General features: G+C 44.7%; 1 long non-coding RNA gene across 1 annotated transcript; it reads left to right on the forward strand.

Moving 5' to 3' along the window:
- The first annotated feature begins 1,204 nt into the window (after positions 1–1,204).
- On the forward strand, positions 1,205–14,455 carry LOC107534656 (uncharacterized). Its single transcript, XR_001602956.2, has 2 exons — positions 1,205–1,521; positions 12,614–14,455. It is a non-coding gene; the product is annotated as an uncharacterized LOC107534656 (long non-coding RNA).
- The last annotated feature ends 2,554 nt before the right edge of the window (positions 14,456–17,009 follow it).

Consider the following 17,009-nt stretch of genomic DNA (forward strand, 5'->3'; position numbering starts at 1 on the left):
AACTGGGAGAGCCCCTTCCCTCACCTCTGCAGGTAGGCGAGCCCTCCCTATCTTTGGGACCCAGCTGAAACCCAGCGTCCTCCATGAAGCTTTTGCTACCTGGTCCACCACTTATCAATCTGCCTCTGAATACCAGACGTGCTTAATTTCTGAACTATCAATTTGCAATTTATTTGTATATTTTTTCCAGATACAGGTCCTGTTCCCAAAAGAACCTGTTTAAGTCTCCCAGGCAGGGAACATAGTCATTTCTTTGTGTTTCCAGTGCTTGATATGGTACACCGACGATTTGGCAGGCTCTCACTTAATATATATTATTGAGCATCTATCTAGCCAACAATCTATGTTTTCCGTAACTCTACCACAACCACCCTCCTATTTGAAAAATGACCAAAATATGTTAGAGATGAGCTAAAAGGGTTGTATCTTAGGTGACATATATTGACATAACCTAAAAGAAACCCAGTGTCCTTGAAAAAATTAATGTTTTTACTCTTTAAAATAATGCATGAATTATTTCAGTATATTCCATAAACAGAAGCATTAATGCAGATTTGCCTATCTGAGAAAGGATTTAGCAAAGGACATTTCTCCTTGCAACGAGACAGCTGAAGAGGTGTAATTTAACAGCTTGCAGAGGCCCGTCACTGTGGTGATTGAGGTGGACAGAAGGCATGGACATGACCAAGGCCCTTAAAAGACACAAACAGGTGGGACAGTGTGCTGGGGGTGGGCACAGGGCTGCAGAGTACAAAAAGGAGGGGGCTCGCCTTCGGAGAGCAGCGACTGCCCGGGGAATGGAGGAGGAAAGAGGGGAGGAGAGCAGATCTGAAGCTAGGTCACATCTAGATGGGGCACGGTGAGCGGTAAAGCGAGAACAGATGCCAGAAGGAAAAGCATAAGAAACAAATAAGTGGATGGGGCACAGACGGAGAAGTGATGGACTATCGGGACAGGGGGTGCATGTAAAGGAAAGACAGGTGACTTCTCCGTGTGACCAGAAGGACAGCGATTAGAAAGGTAAGAATGACAGGAAAGGGAGGAAATAAGCAAAGAGACAAAATAAGCAATGAGTGCAGAGGACTAGTTAAATGCTTAGAGAATCGTCAGAAAGACGAGGCAGGCAATTTAAGTAACTAGCTACTGAGGTAAAAATGAAAAGGAGAGAGAGAGAGAGAGAGAGAGAGAGAGAGAGGAAGAGGAGAAGAAGATGGAAAGGGTGAGAAGCAGGAGAGGGAAAACCCTAAGGAGACACTGGCCCAGAAACCTTTTTAACTTTCTGTAAAAATCTTCAAGGCCCCAAACTAGGCCAAGATTCTGACTGACATTTCTGAGCTCACCAGCTGCTGTTTCCTTGAGAGAATTCTGACAGGAAGGCATAGAAACGCAAGCCAACACTGCCAGCTCTGGGAAAAAATAATAATACTAACACCCCATGCTCTAAACACCTCAGTGGGACTGACGCCTCCCACGGAAGAAGGCACACGGAGGAGGAGGGACCTGCCAGCGACTTTCCCCCAGGTAAGTACTGAGCTGCTCTCCCCTGCTGCTTTCTCCTCTAACTGTCCTCTGGCCGTTTCCTGCCTGGTCCATCTGTCTTCCTTTCTTTGTGCATTTTTTGGGAAGCCCTGCAAGTAATCTGCTTCTGTCATCTGAAGCCAGCACTGTGGTGTCTGTAGGAGCAGATGCAGAGCCCCGTCCTGCGTCTGCGTCTCACACAGGTGGGGGGGACCGCTAGACTCCAGAGCCACCAGGCAGAGCTAGGTGAGGGGGAATGAATGGGCGAGATCACCCCTACCCACTTTACCAGTGTGTGGGGGTGACTTGTGGGCTAGTACCGACAAAATGCACTTGTTACTGCGTGCTGGGGCTTGAAGCAGAGGCGGAGGGGAAGGGTGGGTGTGGAAGACAGAGGGACAGTAAAAGGCAGCTCCAGGACAGAAATCTTGCAGAGTCACCTAGGTAGGAGCTAGTTCGTTACTTGAAGAAGAGCTAGGGTTTGAGGAGTGATGGATGAGAATTTCACAGCATATGACCTTGAACTTGGGATTTACCCTCCCAGTGCCTTGGTAAAATATTTTGAATGCATGTTGAAATGTTCTTCAAAGCAACTCAAAGGAATTTATTTCTAATATGTAATTTATCTCAAATATGCAGTCGTTGAATGGTAGTGGTTTCTTCAGGTAACCCCACAGAGGTCCCCACTAAGACAAGGCAAAGTGTTACATCTTTTTTAAAAAGAAAACAAGAAACTATGTTCCCTGGCAATGTATTTCTTTGGAAAACTAAGACAAGAACCAGATTGTCTGACCTGTTCTCTGGACCTTAAGTAGTTCTTAATTCTCACTCAATTTAATAGGTTCACTTAAAAAGAGAGAGAGATGTTGGAGCTAAAGAGCTTTATCATTATTCTGTGTTATGTTATCTTACATTGTTATCAGTATGGTCCCTCTGCCAATATAACATGAGGTTGTGTGAGTCAGTGGACCCTTTGTGAGGCTATCTCCTCAAGAAAAACATTCACCTAAATTTATATCCACTTTTCACCAAACCCCGCTAAAGATTTATTGGTAATTGGAAGCCAAAGGGATGATTCCCAATAGTATACAACCCTTCAAGCTGAAAACTCTTAGATGCTTCACACACAACGTTCCCCCTCTTTGGCGTATAGACCATCTGTCTGCACCCTCCTTGGTGAAAGCTCCTAGGGCCACATCCTCAAAGAGCCAGCTTCCTGGCTTCTGTATGGCTTTACTCCAATTCCTCACACCTCCATTATTAGGAAGCTCAGTGTGAAGGCCAGTTCCTTGCCCTTGAACTGTTAAGTGGCAGTAACATTGAACTAGGGCAGTGGTTCTTGAAGTGTAGTCCCCCAGATAAGCATCATGAGAACCACCTGGGAACTTGTTAGAACTGCACATCCTCAGGTCCCACTCCAGACAGACTGAATCAGAAACTCTGGGGGCGGGGCCTGGCAATCTGTGTTTTAGCAAGTCTCCTGGGTGACTCTGATACACTGAATTAGAAAGTTAAGATTTTTAAAGTGCTCTTTCCTGAACCCACAGAGCTGAGATCTCCTTACAGGTGTGACTCTGGTCATCCACAAGGCTATAGCTTCTAAAGGAGACCCTTCCCCAAACAACAACCTCTCAGTGCCTTGTGTCCTTCCTCGCATATGAAGAATATTTCTAATATAAGTTACTTGTTACAACACTGAGAATAGTGCTTGCACACAGTAGGTGCTGTAAGTGTGATGGGGGGGCAGCTTAATCTGCTGCACCCTTACTATGCGAAAGGTCTTCACTAAAGCAATAGGTGGTGTGGGAAGTCAAAAATGAAGCTGTCAGGATCCCAGCCCTCGTGAGAGGAGATGCATGCATTACAGGCACACAGGAGATCAAACAGCCAGGTAAGATGTGGATGTGCCCATGTACAGGAACAAACAATAGGAACTAAGATGAGGAAGGGCTGCAACTGGGAGAAAATTTTGTGGAGAAAGTGTCTTTGGAACTGAGCCTTAAAGAAAGTGATTTTAACTAGTGAAGATGGACAAAGGGAAAAGCCTTCCAGACAGAAGCTGAGCACAGGCAGCTTTGCAAAGATGAGACATTAGTGGGCAGGTGTAGACGAGAGCCCACTCCCCTTTCTGTTACTAATATGTAGACTGTTCATGTGTGGAGAGGGATCACTCTCTTCCTAACCATTTGTGACTGTGTTCACTGAAATTCTTCCTTGGATCCAAACTAAATCATTTACTTCCCTTAGACTGTTGTAAAATTAGTTTTTTCCAGTATTCATTTCATTACCCTTATCTCTCTTATTTATTATTAGATCAATGTTTTTCAAAGTCCTCTGCTCACTGGCAACAGAATACATTGGGAATGGCTGCAAAAATGCAGATTCCCGGTCCTTGGCCCAGGTGGCTTATTTTAGCATCTTTGAGAGCAAGTCGGAAGAATCTGCATTTTAATAAGCTCCCTTCTGATTCTGATGTTGACTCAAATTTGAGAGCAACTCTCCTGGAGCTTGGTTTCTACCACCCCTCCAAATTTGCTGAGCATAGAAATCACCTGGGAGTACTTGTTAAAAATATGGATGCCCGGCCAATCCCATGGAGATTTCAGTTCCACGGCTCTGGAGCAGGATGTGGAGAAGGGAAGTTTTAATAAGTGCCTCTGTGGCACTAGGGATTAGGCAAGTTTGGGAAATAGAGTGTATTAGAGTGAATTGGGTTACAGAGATGCTTCATGTCATAGGTCAGCCAGATCCTAGCTGTGTGCTTTGGGTGAATTTCTTAACCACTCTATGTCTCCAAATTACTTAACCTGCTGGAGACAGTTTCATCCTGTGTAATAAAATGCACTTCACAGCATTGTTGGAAGTGTAAATAAGTAAACCGTTTAGTACAGTGCTGGCTCCATCTCCCTGCCCTCTCCTCACCTGAAGTCCCAACCCCAGCTCTCCAGCTCTCCCACTCTCCAGCTCCAATGAGTGGCAGGGCAAGGACACCAGTGATGGTAAATGACACCGATACTCCCCTCATCTGAGTAAGGCGGCAGGACCCTGCAGGAGAAGATGGGCTCTTGGAGCTGGCCTTGCTCTTTGCTGCCCCAGGGAAGTTAAAGTGGGACTCATGCCTATGAATCAACATTCAGAACTGGCCAGTCCTCTAAAAATAGCGAAATGTTCTGGCTGAGCCTTAGGAAAAATGAGGTCCTATCCCGACATACTACCCCAAGCTTGCCTTAAAAGGAGGGGCCTCTGCTTTCTTTCCTACCTCCTCAGCCAGATGATGGGAAGCCCCAAATAATCTGGCTTGTATCTGGTGAACCCCAGAATAGCCTGTTTCATGGACAACCACCAAGAACACCAGCAGATATAACAGTGCATAAGGTCACAGCACTCAGATTTGGGGTGGATACCTCTGTGCACACCACTCCTCCTGCAGACATTAGCAGGACCCTAATTCCCATAAAAGTATGCAATTCTGATTACATTTAAAGAAACTATTATCAATTGTTTTAAACTCCCAAGCCTTACAGTGTGGGGCAGGAAAGGGACTGGGAGACCTACAGTGCCTATGAAAGAAATTTAGAGAGCAAGGTACAGGTGATTTTCCTGCAGAAATCCCTGGTTTCCTCTCTTCATCCGGCAAAGGGCTGGCTGACTAAGGTCAGATCTGTCTTGAGAAGCAAAGCCTAGTGGCCGATAAAGAGACAGTCTGAGTATCTCACCATATATGTCTTTTCATAAAGGCCCTGAAAGTGAGACTGAGCCCTCAATATTCAGAACCTTTAACAATTCTTGTCAGAAAGGATACTGACAAATCCCTTTCCTGAACAAATCCCTTTAGAGCATATTCAAATAGTAAAAATTGTTTTTTAAAAAGGTGAAAAGTATTTTTTGTACACTCTAAGCCTTTCCATGTATCTTAGAATCGTCCCTTGTATAACTGTTGTCATGTGAATGAAACTGTAGATCAAATACAAAGACTTCCATGCAGTGAGTAGTTTCAGTTGCTATGTTCAGGTTAATTAATATTAAATATACATTAAATAATAGTTATAGTAGTAACAGAGGCCATCATTTATTAGACTTCTAATACTGTGTTCACAGCACCTTACATAAATCCATCTCATAGAAATCTCCTGTTGAGTAAGCATTATTATTCTCACTTTATAGATGGGGAAACTGAGGCTCAGAGAGGTTAAGTAGCCAGATCAAAGTCACAGAGCCAGAATTCACAGATGCCCAAGCTGTGCTCTTCCTCCCTACACCCCTCTGCTGCCAATATCCTTGAAGATGATATTGCGTTAGCCTATAATTCAGACTCATCCCTGTCTTAATCCATCCTTGATTTCTCCCTCATTGGTGAGTCTCTCTGAAGACCATTAATGGGAAATCATCATCCTCACTTCTCTGTAATGTTGTGTCTGTGTCATTTATGTTCAAATCCTGCCCCACCCAGTGAAAGAAATAAGAAAAGAATAGTGCTGACTGTTTATGGGTGTGATGGTACCTTTACTGTTCCTTACTTCTGAATGCTTTAAAATGCTACTTGCTTCTCAGGAATAAGGGAAAGGACAGTTTATTAATTAAGACTTTTGAAAAATTGTCTGACTACAGGGCAGAGAGAGGGAAAAATAAATCTTGTTTTTAATAACGTGTTGAGTGACATTTTGTATTGCCATTGGCCTGTTCTGCTAAGAAACTCATGACGCTTGCAGGTGTTACCTCATTAATCTTCAATCCACCCTGTGGTGGGCAGAGCAGTTATACAACCACTACAGGAATGAGGGATAGAAAGGTGCTGATCTTGCCAATACCACACAGCACACAAGTGGCCAGGGGACACATTATACCTCTCCATTCTTCCTGTTACCACTGTCTGCCAAATTCAGAAGGTTTGGGCAGGTAAGAGACTAAATAAATAATCTGGAAAAAGCCAACATCCAATGGCTGTATGAATACCCTTTGCTCTGTGCAAAGCTCAGAGGAACATGCCTCTATAGTCCCCATCCTAGAGTTTTCCCTTCATTTACGCCTGGTCTGAAATGTTTGATGCTGTAGTAGTTCCTTTTGTATTGTTTCGTCAGCCTACCTCTCACTCCATTTTCTAATCTGTTTCATGAATTTCCTTCTTCTCATCTTAAGTTAGATGACCAGAAAAAGTAGAGAAGACTCAAAAGAAATCAAGTAATTGATTATTAAAAGTTTTTTGTTTGTTTTGCTCTGTTGTCCCTGCAGATTTTGAAGCAAACTTTTAAGTAACCTTTTGACCACAGGAGGTTGGGCTTGACAAGTAGACAAAAACATTCACACCCAAATGTTGGGGACAGTCTCCCGGGATGGTTAGCACCGTCTTGGTTATCTCACAGCACTATTTTTTCCATTTCATTTGTATTCTTACATGAATTGGTCACCTTTGGGACCTCAGCTGGCTCATAAACGGCAAGTGTCTTAAAACTGGCTCCTTCTAGTTCTCTGGGTCACAAACTTGGTGGACTCTCTCATCTACGCAAACTCTCACTTCTGCAACTCACATGCCAAACACTTTGGAGATCTTGATCTGACCAATTTAACCAGTTACAAGCTCTTAAGTTCCCTGGTTCACTGGGAGAGATAAGACATTCTCACCTCTCAGCGGCTCAGCCACAACTTCTCCTTGGCCCCCTGCTTCTCTGCCCCATCAGCCTCTGCCTTTGACTGACCACAGCCCCCAGGTGTAGTAGAGGAGAAGCAGCCCCACATTCTCACTGACCCAAAGCTTCCTCTTGACAATCGGGAGAACTGTGTTTTCACAGAAGCTTATATAGCAATTGCATTGGATTAAATGAGCTATTGGATGATTCCCAAAATCAGAATACCGAGGATATTTCCCTATTTTCCGAGAAAAAGTATGGTTTCTAAGCCATCACCGCCAGCAGCACCCTAAGGCACAGCTGCAGAGGAACAAACGTCAGTATAGATCCTACAGTGTTTCCTTCCTTTCCTGCCTTCTCAATGCTTATGTTCTATGCCTGTCGCCATGATCCAAGACTGCCCCTCCAACCTGATTAGATTTTTTAAAGGATTACTGTTTACATATATGTAAATCTATTCATTTCCATGACGCTCATCTGTAAATCCAGATAAAATAATAGCCGCTTCCTAGAGGAGTGGATTTAAGGAGCTTGTATATATGCAAAGCACCAAGAATGATCCGTCATAGAGAGTAAGTTTGAAAAAAAATCACTCTTCTTATTATTACTTTTATCATTAGATTTCATTAAGCCCTTGTCAGTACTGTGAGCCTCAAACCTTCTTTGGGGTGCAGTTCTGTTGTCATACTCCCTGCTTCCTGGTAGCAAATCAGATGCCAGGAAGCTGAAAACCCCACTGCCCTTTAGCCGGGGTGGCCTGTCCAGACCCTGAGTGGCCTGACAGCTGCCAGCGTCCCTCACTCTTCCGTGGCTCCGGCCTCACAGCTTGTGGGGCAGGTGATGGGCTAGGGGGAGAGGAACCGAACAACAAAATCCTTTCCACAATGAACAATCGCGCTTGGAATGCTGCCCCGGCAGCTGCAGGGCTCACCGCGCGCGGCAGACATGCAGCAGGAAACCCAGGAGGGTTTGGCTGTGTTTCTAAGCGGGGTCTGTTCTCCAGGCATGTGCAGGATATTCCTCTGTTGAATTTCTTTTTTTTTAAAAGTTTTCCGTCCATGGTAATTCAAACATTAAAAAAGAATCCTACTGAAATGTACAAAGCAGCAGTTATTAAGTTGATGAATAACAAAGATTACAACTGCACCAAAATGAGCCAGTGAGACTTGGGTGCTGTTTATTTCTGGATAAACAACAAGGGAGAAATAGGGTCCCCAAAAGCACTGCCACTCCTCACAACGGGTGTGTTGCCGGGTGGTCTGGGGGCATGACAGGATGGATGAGGTAAAGTCCTAGGGTCCTTCCGTCTACGGGTTTCCCACCTAGAGGAGGAGAGACGGTGAGAGTGGCCCATAGCTGAGACGCCAGGCTGCATCTGGGTGGTGGAAGAAGCCGGGGCCAAAACTGCTTCCCGAGGCCACATGCTTCTTTATATCCCCATACGATTACTTTGCTATGGAATGTAAGGAAGTGTGTGGTTTCGGCAAGTGCCTCTTCGCTGGTCCCATGGTCCCACCCAGGGAACTGGCCTGACCCTCGGCCGCGTCAGGGCTTTGTGCCAGCAGGTGTCTCCTCACCAAGGAAGAGAGAGCCTCCGAGTCCCGTCTGGGCTGCTGTCCCCCGGGCCCTTCTCTTTCTCTAGAGGTTCCATCCCTCAGCCCAAGAGTTCAGGCACACTGACGGTCGTCCCAGCCTCCCAGACCTCATGCTTGCTAGGCACGGAGAGGCCACAGCACCTAAAGGTTGTGCACAGAATCAGCCCTGGCCCTCTGAGCCCCTTCCTCCAGTCATTTTGCTCCTGAAATGAGATGTTTCTAATAATAAGCAAACTAAATTGTAATTCTTTTTGATCCACCCCTTTCCTTTATAATCGTCTGTGTCCATTTGGACATTTCCTAGGGCTTTCACTGCAGTTAGAAAGGCAGGTGCTCTGAGCCCAGGAGGCCTCAGCCTCCAGCCACGTAGTCAGGCCCCTGACCCTGCTTTGCTATCTTCTCCACTGCACATCACAGCCCTGTGGCCAAGCAGCACTTTGGAGTGAAGCTGTCAGGGGAAAAGGTTGAGGTGCTAAAATAGTGATTCACTCATCTAATTGGCTAAGTCCCTCTCCCCTCCTCCCGGATACCCTGTGTTCCCAGCCCTGACCTTAAAGGGCTGAATCCACACCAAGGAAGTCGGTGGACTTAGGGACAGAAGCCCTGAGCAGGAGGAGAAACTGCAGTCACCCAGGGCTCAGGCCACCCCCTTCCCCAGCATTTCGGAAGGAGGGAGGAGTCTGAAGGGGTCTCCCTGCCTCCTAAACCCCAGCTCCAGGCTGGCCGCATGCAGTCCACAGCTCGGCTTCCCTGCTGTTGGCGTGAGTGTGCGAGAGACGAGGGTCGGGCCCACAGCAAATGTACACGTGCGGTTCTTAAGCGGAACCACGGAAGGGGACACCACAGGGTTGGACAGGTGTGATCCAAGGTGCACGGGAGGTGGCTGTAAAGTAGGGCTAAGAAACAGCAAAGTGAGAACGCGGAATGAGGAGGAAGGGAAAGACAAAGGGACGATGCACTGCTGTATATGACAGATGGTGGGTAAGTGCACAGTGGCTGGAGACGAAGGGTGCCTTCCTCTCAGGGGTGAAAGCACCCAGAGCACAGTGGGCAAACTCCTTCCCAGGTGGCAGACCCACCTGCTTCATCCAGATACCAGCAGCTGCCTTGTGGCCTTCGAGGACACACGACCTGTGCTCCTGGTGGAATGAGCAGAATTTGAAAGAATGTGGGAGGATTACTAGACACTGAGCAGCTGTAAGACTGAACACATAGCTTTCAATCACTGGTTCTTAATTGGAGGTGATTTTGCCCCCAGGGCACATTTGGCTAAGTCTGGGGACATTCTTAGTTGTCACAACTAGGAGGTTCTACTGGCATCTAATGGGTAGAGACCAGAGATGCTTTTACACGCCCTACAATGCACAGGACAGCTCTCCACAGCCAAGACTCACTTGACCCAAATGTCCATACGCCAAGGTTGAGAAACCCTGCAAAGCGTCATGCTTTGAATGAATAAGGTTTCTGACATTGGAAAATTATGGCACATTACCTCCCAAAGAAAATCTTTGTCCCTATTTTATGAACAGTGACGCCTGTAAACTAGGCAGCTGCCTCAAGATCGCGCTTCTTTCCGATGACAACCCTCCCCTTTTCTAAATCATACCTGCTCTAAGGACAGTTTTCCCTTTTTCACCCTGGAGGCTGATTGCATGTCGTAAGCTCAGAAATCAGGGCATGGGGTATGGCGTGAGTGGGGCAGGATGTGAGTAAAGAAGAGAGAGATGATGAAGGGGAATGTCCTGAGTTAAAGAAATTACACTGCGAGAGGCCTGACCTGCTGACTGATGAGCTGGACCCACACGCTTTTTCCGTCCTGATTTCAGGCTGTGAGGCTGACCTGCACCCCCAGCTGCCTACCCCCTTGCTCCCCAGGGGGAGCTGGAGAAGGAAGCTGGGCTAGGGCCAGGTTAGCCAGAGGAAGAGCTGGACTGCAGCAGTCCTAAGGCGCCCCTGTCATTGGGAGGAGGGCGGCGATGGTAAGATGCCTGGTGCTGAGCAGGCAGAAAGAGAGGACTCTGTACAAGGAAGAAGCCTCCACCTCACCCTGCACAGGTATCCTAGAACCAAGCCACAGTGGGTGGGGCCCATGCTTTTTCAGCATCACCACCACAGTGTGCTTCCACCTAGTTGTCATTTTCATGGTGCCTTGTTGGGTTCTTTGATTCCTGGTATAGCTTGTTTATTCCAGACAGAGCTCCCAAGTTGGGGTCCCTCTGGCAGAAGCCCACCTGGCTGGGTAAACCAGTTCTGCTTTGTCTGCTCAGTGGTTTCAACATTTCAGAGACAAAATGAAAATTCTTGCCGCTGATGGCAAGGAAATGTGTGAAGGACAGGCTGGCATTGAGAGTAAAACTCTTGGCCTCAAAAGCAGTCAGAATTGTCTTTAGGGCTTCCCGACCCTTGAAAGTCCACCGTGCCCACCAGGGACTTAGTGTTGGCCGCCTTTCCTTTGTTTTTTCTGAGCCTTGCAACAGGTAAGCAAGGTAGCTACCCTTCCCCACTGTACATGTTGGGTATGTTAAAGAGGTTTAAAGATGTTGTATAACTTCCTAAGAGCAAAAGAGCCAGGAAGCATCAGTGGGATTTGAACCCAGGTAAATGTGACACCAGGACCACATGCTTTCTACTCTGTTACACTTCTCTTTATCGGGGAGAAGAAATAAAAGGGCAGGCAACATCTACCCCTGAGGGCAGTTTTCTGGCATCATTCAAACTATCCTTTCTTCCTACCTCTTTCCCCTTTCCCCACCTGTTCAAATGCATCATGAAGATAGCCAAGCTGCCTTTGCAGACAGAGTCTCCTGCTTAATCAGCTCCCTCTCCCCTTGATCACACTTAGAAATAAGAAGAAACCAGTGTGTAGCTCTCTAGTTCAGTGGTTCTCAAACTTTAATTACAGCAGAATCACTTGAAGACCAGGTTACAACATAAATGTCTGGCTCCACCCCCAGATGTTGTGGACAGGTAAATATTGCTTTTCCTTTGCAAGGTCACTCTATAAGTTCTTGCATACTGGAATCCAGATTTCTCCTTTAAAATTGACAAGAATCAAAAAGTTTCCCACGTCACCCATTCGTCAAACCAAACAACCTCAACATCTATCGCCAAGAAATGACTAAATAAATTGTAATGCATTCACATCAAAGAAAACTATAAAACAATAAAAATTAATAAACGACAGCTGCCAATCATTGTGGGTGAAGCTTACAAATTTCATTTAAAGTGAAAAAACAAAGTCACAGAAGACTGCCTATGGTGTGATACCATTATATTAATGAGCAAGATGTCATTTAGGGGTATATGCATAAATGGTAAAAACGACCTAAAAAGATGATTTAAATTATATTTTAAAAAGAAACTCAGAATAATAGTTACCTCTGAGGAAAAGTAAAGGACTGAATTGGGAAAAGCATTCAGGAAGCCCCCTGGTATTGGTCAAGTTCTCTCTCTAAGTAGATGGTTGTTTGTTGGTGTTGGTTTTAGCATTATTGCCACAACTTACATATGTATTACATATATTTTTCTATATATGCATTTATTTGAATAAAAATTATAATTTTTAATTTATTTTTAAAATTAGAATGTAAGATATTCAAATATAAACCAAAATGTTAAATTTATTTTGGAAGGAGAATTATGAGAGACTTTCATTTTCCACATTCTACAATTTTCTATATCTTTTTAGTTTTTCACAGTGTTTATATTTTAAAAAAAAGAAAAAAAGAGTAAGAATAAAAGAAAGAAAATCAAGCAAAGTCGTGCAATTCAAAATAAAAATTATGTATGGTTTCCACAAATCCTGTGCGAGGATGCTCTGGGCAAGGCAAGCTACTGGGATCTGATTCATGTTAATGCTGGTTCTCTCTGTTGCAGGCTTGGACCGGGAATGCTTGGGATATACCAAGGGATTCTCACACCAGAGGCTGCCTGCAGTCACTCCCAGTGGAGCTGCCTCCTGCTCTGGCTGGTCAAACGGAACCAAGTCCGTCTTCCTGAGAGGTTTGGTCCCCTTCAACCAGCTACAGCAGGGCTGGCCATGCCCAACCCTTGGAGAAACAGAAGAGATCCGCCTGTGGCTGAAATGACATACTAACACTTCCCTTAAGAAAATGACTGATATAATCGTATGCTCTTATGCTCCCAGGAAGGGAGAAAAGAAGAGCCCTGGGTTCAATAGTGAGCAAGGGTATCACATTCAACACACAGAGCTCCGTGGCTTTACACCCACAACTAGACCCACTCACATGCTCCTGACACACACAGGCAGTAAAGATTTTGAGGATGGAATTTCTGCTAGCTCTGGGCCAGCCAGGGTAAGAGCATGAGACCTCAAAGACAGGACTTCTGCCCACAAGGGGCTAACAGTCTAAGTAAAGAAATTGGATGTCTGAATACGGCATAATTCAATGGAACTGCAAGTCAGAGCATGGCTACTTCTTACACAGCACATCAAATATGCCTGGCACATGGTGTACTGTCAAGCTTTATTGATCCTTTCAGCCCAAGATACCTATTCACTAAGCAATATACATGGCTCAGTTTCCTGACCTATACAATGGTGATAATAATCATAGCACCTACCACATAGGATTTTGTGTGGAATGAAAAGAGAATACATGTAAAGGAGTTAAAAAGCTCTCACTAATTGCTACCTACTATGAAGGGGGAATCCTGACCTGGTCTTCCAATTTCTCTTTCAAAATTTGCATCTTTGACAGTGGATCTAGGAGTATGCCCCAAACTTAGCTAGTGCTCAGTAACACTTGTTTAATTCCAGAGGCAAATGTGTTACATGCTGGAATCTCACATAAATGTGCTCTCATGATGCCTAGAGCCCACCAAGTCTCCACACAGAGGGTGTGGTGCTCATTAGCACATGCCTTCAAGTCAGGGAGACCTGGCATGCCCTTCTCATTTATTAGCTCCAAGACTCAGTTTACATTGTATAAACTTCAGTTTCCTCATCTGTAAAATGAGAACAATGATACTTAAAATTGTTTTAAGAACGTAAAAAGATAATGCTTATAAGTAGCTAAATATAAGCCCTCAAGAAATGATAGCTGTTGCTGTTTTGCTTTTGTACATGCCAATAGCTCAATGACACAGTTGTGTACCCAAAACCTCATTACAGGGTATTTTTATACTCTAACTATTAATCCTACTATAATGCATCATGCATTCATCCTTGTATGTGTTACTGGTATGTAATAAGTTTTACTAAAAATATGCTTCATACATGAGACTGCTAGTATTATCTTAAAGGAATATCCTGCCAAGAAAGCTTTCATTTGTGAGCACTGCTGAAATGCTAGTCTGTAATCATGTGTCCTCCTGAGTATGTGAAGGCCACAGAGTGTAATCCAAAGGTGTGGAGTTAAGACATGGGCCCTGGAGCCAGACTGCCTGGGATCAAATCCCAGCCCCGCAGGTCCCCACCAGCTGTGCCATTTGGGCAAGTTGCTTGACCTCTTTGGGTCTGAGTTTCCTCATATGTAGAATGAAGATGTTAATAATAGTATCTACCTCATAGGATTTTCATGAGAATGAAATGAAAATATATGTAAAGGTCTAAAATGAGGGCTGGGTGCATAATACGTTTGTGAGACTTTTTATCTTTGAAAATGTACCTGAGATGTTTTAAAAACTAAATTGGTGTTCAATAAAACCTTATTTAATAAATGATCACCTTCTCTATATTGTTATTCTAAATACAAACTATGGGATCGAGTACTTTGGTTTATTTCTTTAAATGCAACACACTGTGTAAACCAGCGGTCAGGGGCAGGGTGCTGCCAGCTTCTCTCTGCCTCCCCTGCTCCACAGTGTGAGGAAGCTTCCCTGAGAGCTAGGCATTCACCTCTGGGGGTAGAGGCAGGGGGTCCTGAAGCACAGGAACGGAGCTCCCAGGCAGACACCTGGGAGAACAGAAGGTTAAGCGACATGAAAGCAATTATGATGGTGTGGACAAAAAAAGGGGCCACATACTAAACCTGACAAGCTCAAGGGAGGACTACATGGTGACCTTACAACTCAGAGACCTAAAGTAACTACACAGGATGGTCTGAAATTGAAGCTTTCTAACTAAAAGCAGCTTATGATGGGTAGTCTTGTCCTAGGCCAGTATTTTTCCCTAGCAAAGGTCAATCTTTACCTTTACTGAGCCTGTCTGTTGTCCTTTTGCATCTAAGGTAGCATACTTGATAACACACCTTTGGAATGTCAATCTCCTTCTCCAGACCCCTCAGGGCACAACCTCCACACCAGAGCAGGAGACCACAGAACCCCTCATTGTTACCTTGTTTCCCCCATACCATCTCTAGGTGCTGTAAACGTTAATTGGTGACTATCCTGTACCCACCAATGTAACCCCCTTACATCTATCCCCTTTGATTCTGATGTATAAAATAAGTGGTACAACTGCCATTTTCCGGAGCATTTTCTCAGTCTGTTTAGGTTTTGCTTTTTGGCAATTGTCGTCAGGTTGGCTCAAATAAACTCATAAAAATCCTTACAGGTTTGGACATTTCTTACATCGACAGTGGTCAAAGACAAGAAGTACTTTACAAGGAGGGACATTTTCCATCCAGGAGAGCAGACGTCATGCAGGTAAAGATGAGATGAACAGTGGCAGGTGCACACAGTAGGAGACAAGAGCAAAGGTCACTTTCACATTTGGGATTTTATGGCTAAAGTACCCAATGAAACAGGTCAGGCCATGGAAGTCTAAGATTAAATAGTGTCTTCCTCTCTGTTAGAAAAAAGGCAGCCCACACACAGCTCGACTTAAAATACACCAGCCACTCCCACCTACCTGAGTGATTTTGGAAGCAACTCCATATCTGCAGCAGATCCTAGGACTTGAGTAAACATTACCTTCCAAATCCCCACACTCTTGCCTTTGACCTTATTTAATAAGTGATCTTTGAGGACCACAGGATGGAAGCAGTTCTAGCCACAGCCTACATTCAAGTTTGACATACCGTTCTGGTCCCTCACATTCAGGTTTCTGTCTGATTTTCATAAACTCATGTGATCGTAAGAAATGTCCAAACCTGTAGAAAATTTTTATGAGTTGATTTGAGCCAAACTGAAGACCATTGTCGGGAAGCAAAATCTCAACAGATTGAGAAAATGCTCCAAAGAATGACAGTTTCGCACCTTATTTTATACATTACAATCAAAGCAGGAGGTGTAAGAGGGTTACTCGAAATCCACTGGTGATAAATGAGGGAGGAGGGAAAAAGCAAAGCAGGGAAATACCTGGGATTGGAAAAAAAGTAAAACAAGTGGACACATACTTCTTTTACATAGGTGGACATAGGATAGTTAACAGTCAACAATTAACATGATAACAATTACGATGAGGGGATTTGTGATCTCCGCTCTGGTGTGGTGGTTGTGCTCTGATTAAGAGGTCCAGCGGGGGAAAAAAGGAAATTACCCTGACATTCCAAAAGTATGTTATCCTAAATGCAAAAAGGCAATAGACAGGCTCAGTTAAGGTAAAGATTAACCTTGGTCAAGAAAGATGCCAAACTAGGGCATGACTACCCGCTATGACTCGCTTTTACCTAGGAAGTTTTAAGTTCAGACCATCCTGTGTGGTTACTTGTGGTGGCTGAGTTTGTAATGCCATCATACAGGTCTCCCCTGAGCTTGTCAGGTTCAGTATGTGGCCCCTTTTTTGTCCACAACCAGAAGAGAAGTAGATGTACCCCTGCTCCCACCAGCCACTAAAAAGAAAGGCAGAACCCTTATGAAAACGTATGTTTTCTGGTAAGTCTGAGTGGTCATGATATCTTCATCCAAAAGTCCCGCAAGACTAAAGTCTGCATTTTAGTAAGGAGTCAAGTTCAATCAAAGACTGCTTTTGCTCATCCTGCCACAGTCCCTTTTCGGGGCAGAAATCTAGGTTAGGCCACCCAGCGGAGCACGTGGTTTTGCTATTGCTGCTGTGTCCCCTCGTGTGTGTTCCTGTATCATCATCATTCCTGTGCCAGGAAGAGGCAGCACATGATGTCACAGCGGTCAAAATCGACAACTGTGGGTCACCTTCTAAATAGATCCCACCCCCACATCAGGGAACATTATCTCTAAGAGGGAGAAAATGATAACACGAAAGTGTTGAAGGGGTTTTCCCGGAAGGAGTTAATGGAAAATTAAGTGCTGGGCTATCTTGCAGGAATTCAGAAAAAACAAGGAAATCCCATTAGACAATTTAACCAAAGATTTTATTTTTGATTATAATTCCAGTGCTGGCAAGACTTGG

Source organism: Miniopterus natalensis, chromosome 5 (genome assembly GCF_054644295.1).
Source record: "Miniopterus natalensis isolate mMinNat1 chromosome 5, mMinNat1.hap1, whole genome shotgun sequence".
Classification (NCBI taxonomy): domain Eukaryota; kingdom Metazoa; phylum Chordata; class Mammalia; order Chiroptera; family Miniopteridae; genus Miniopterus; species Miniopterus natalensis.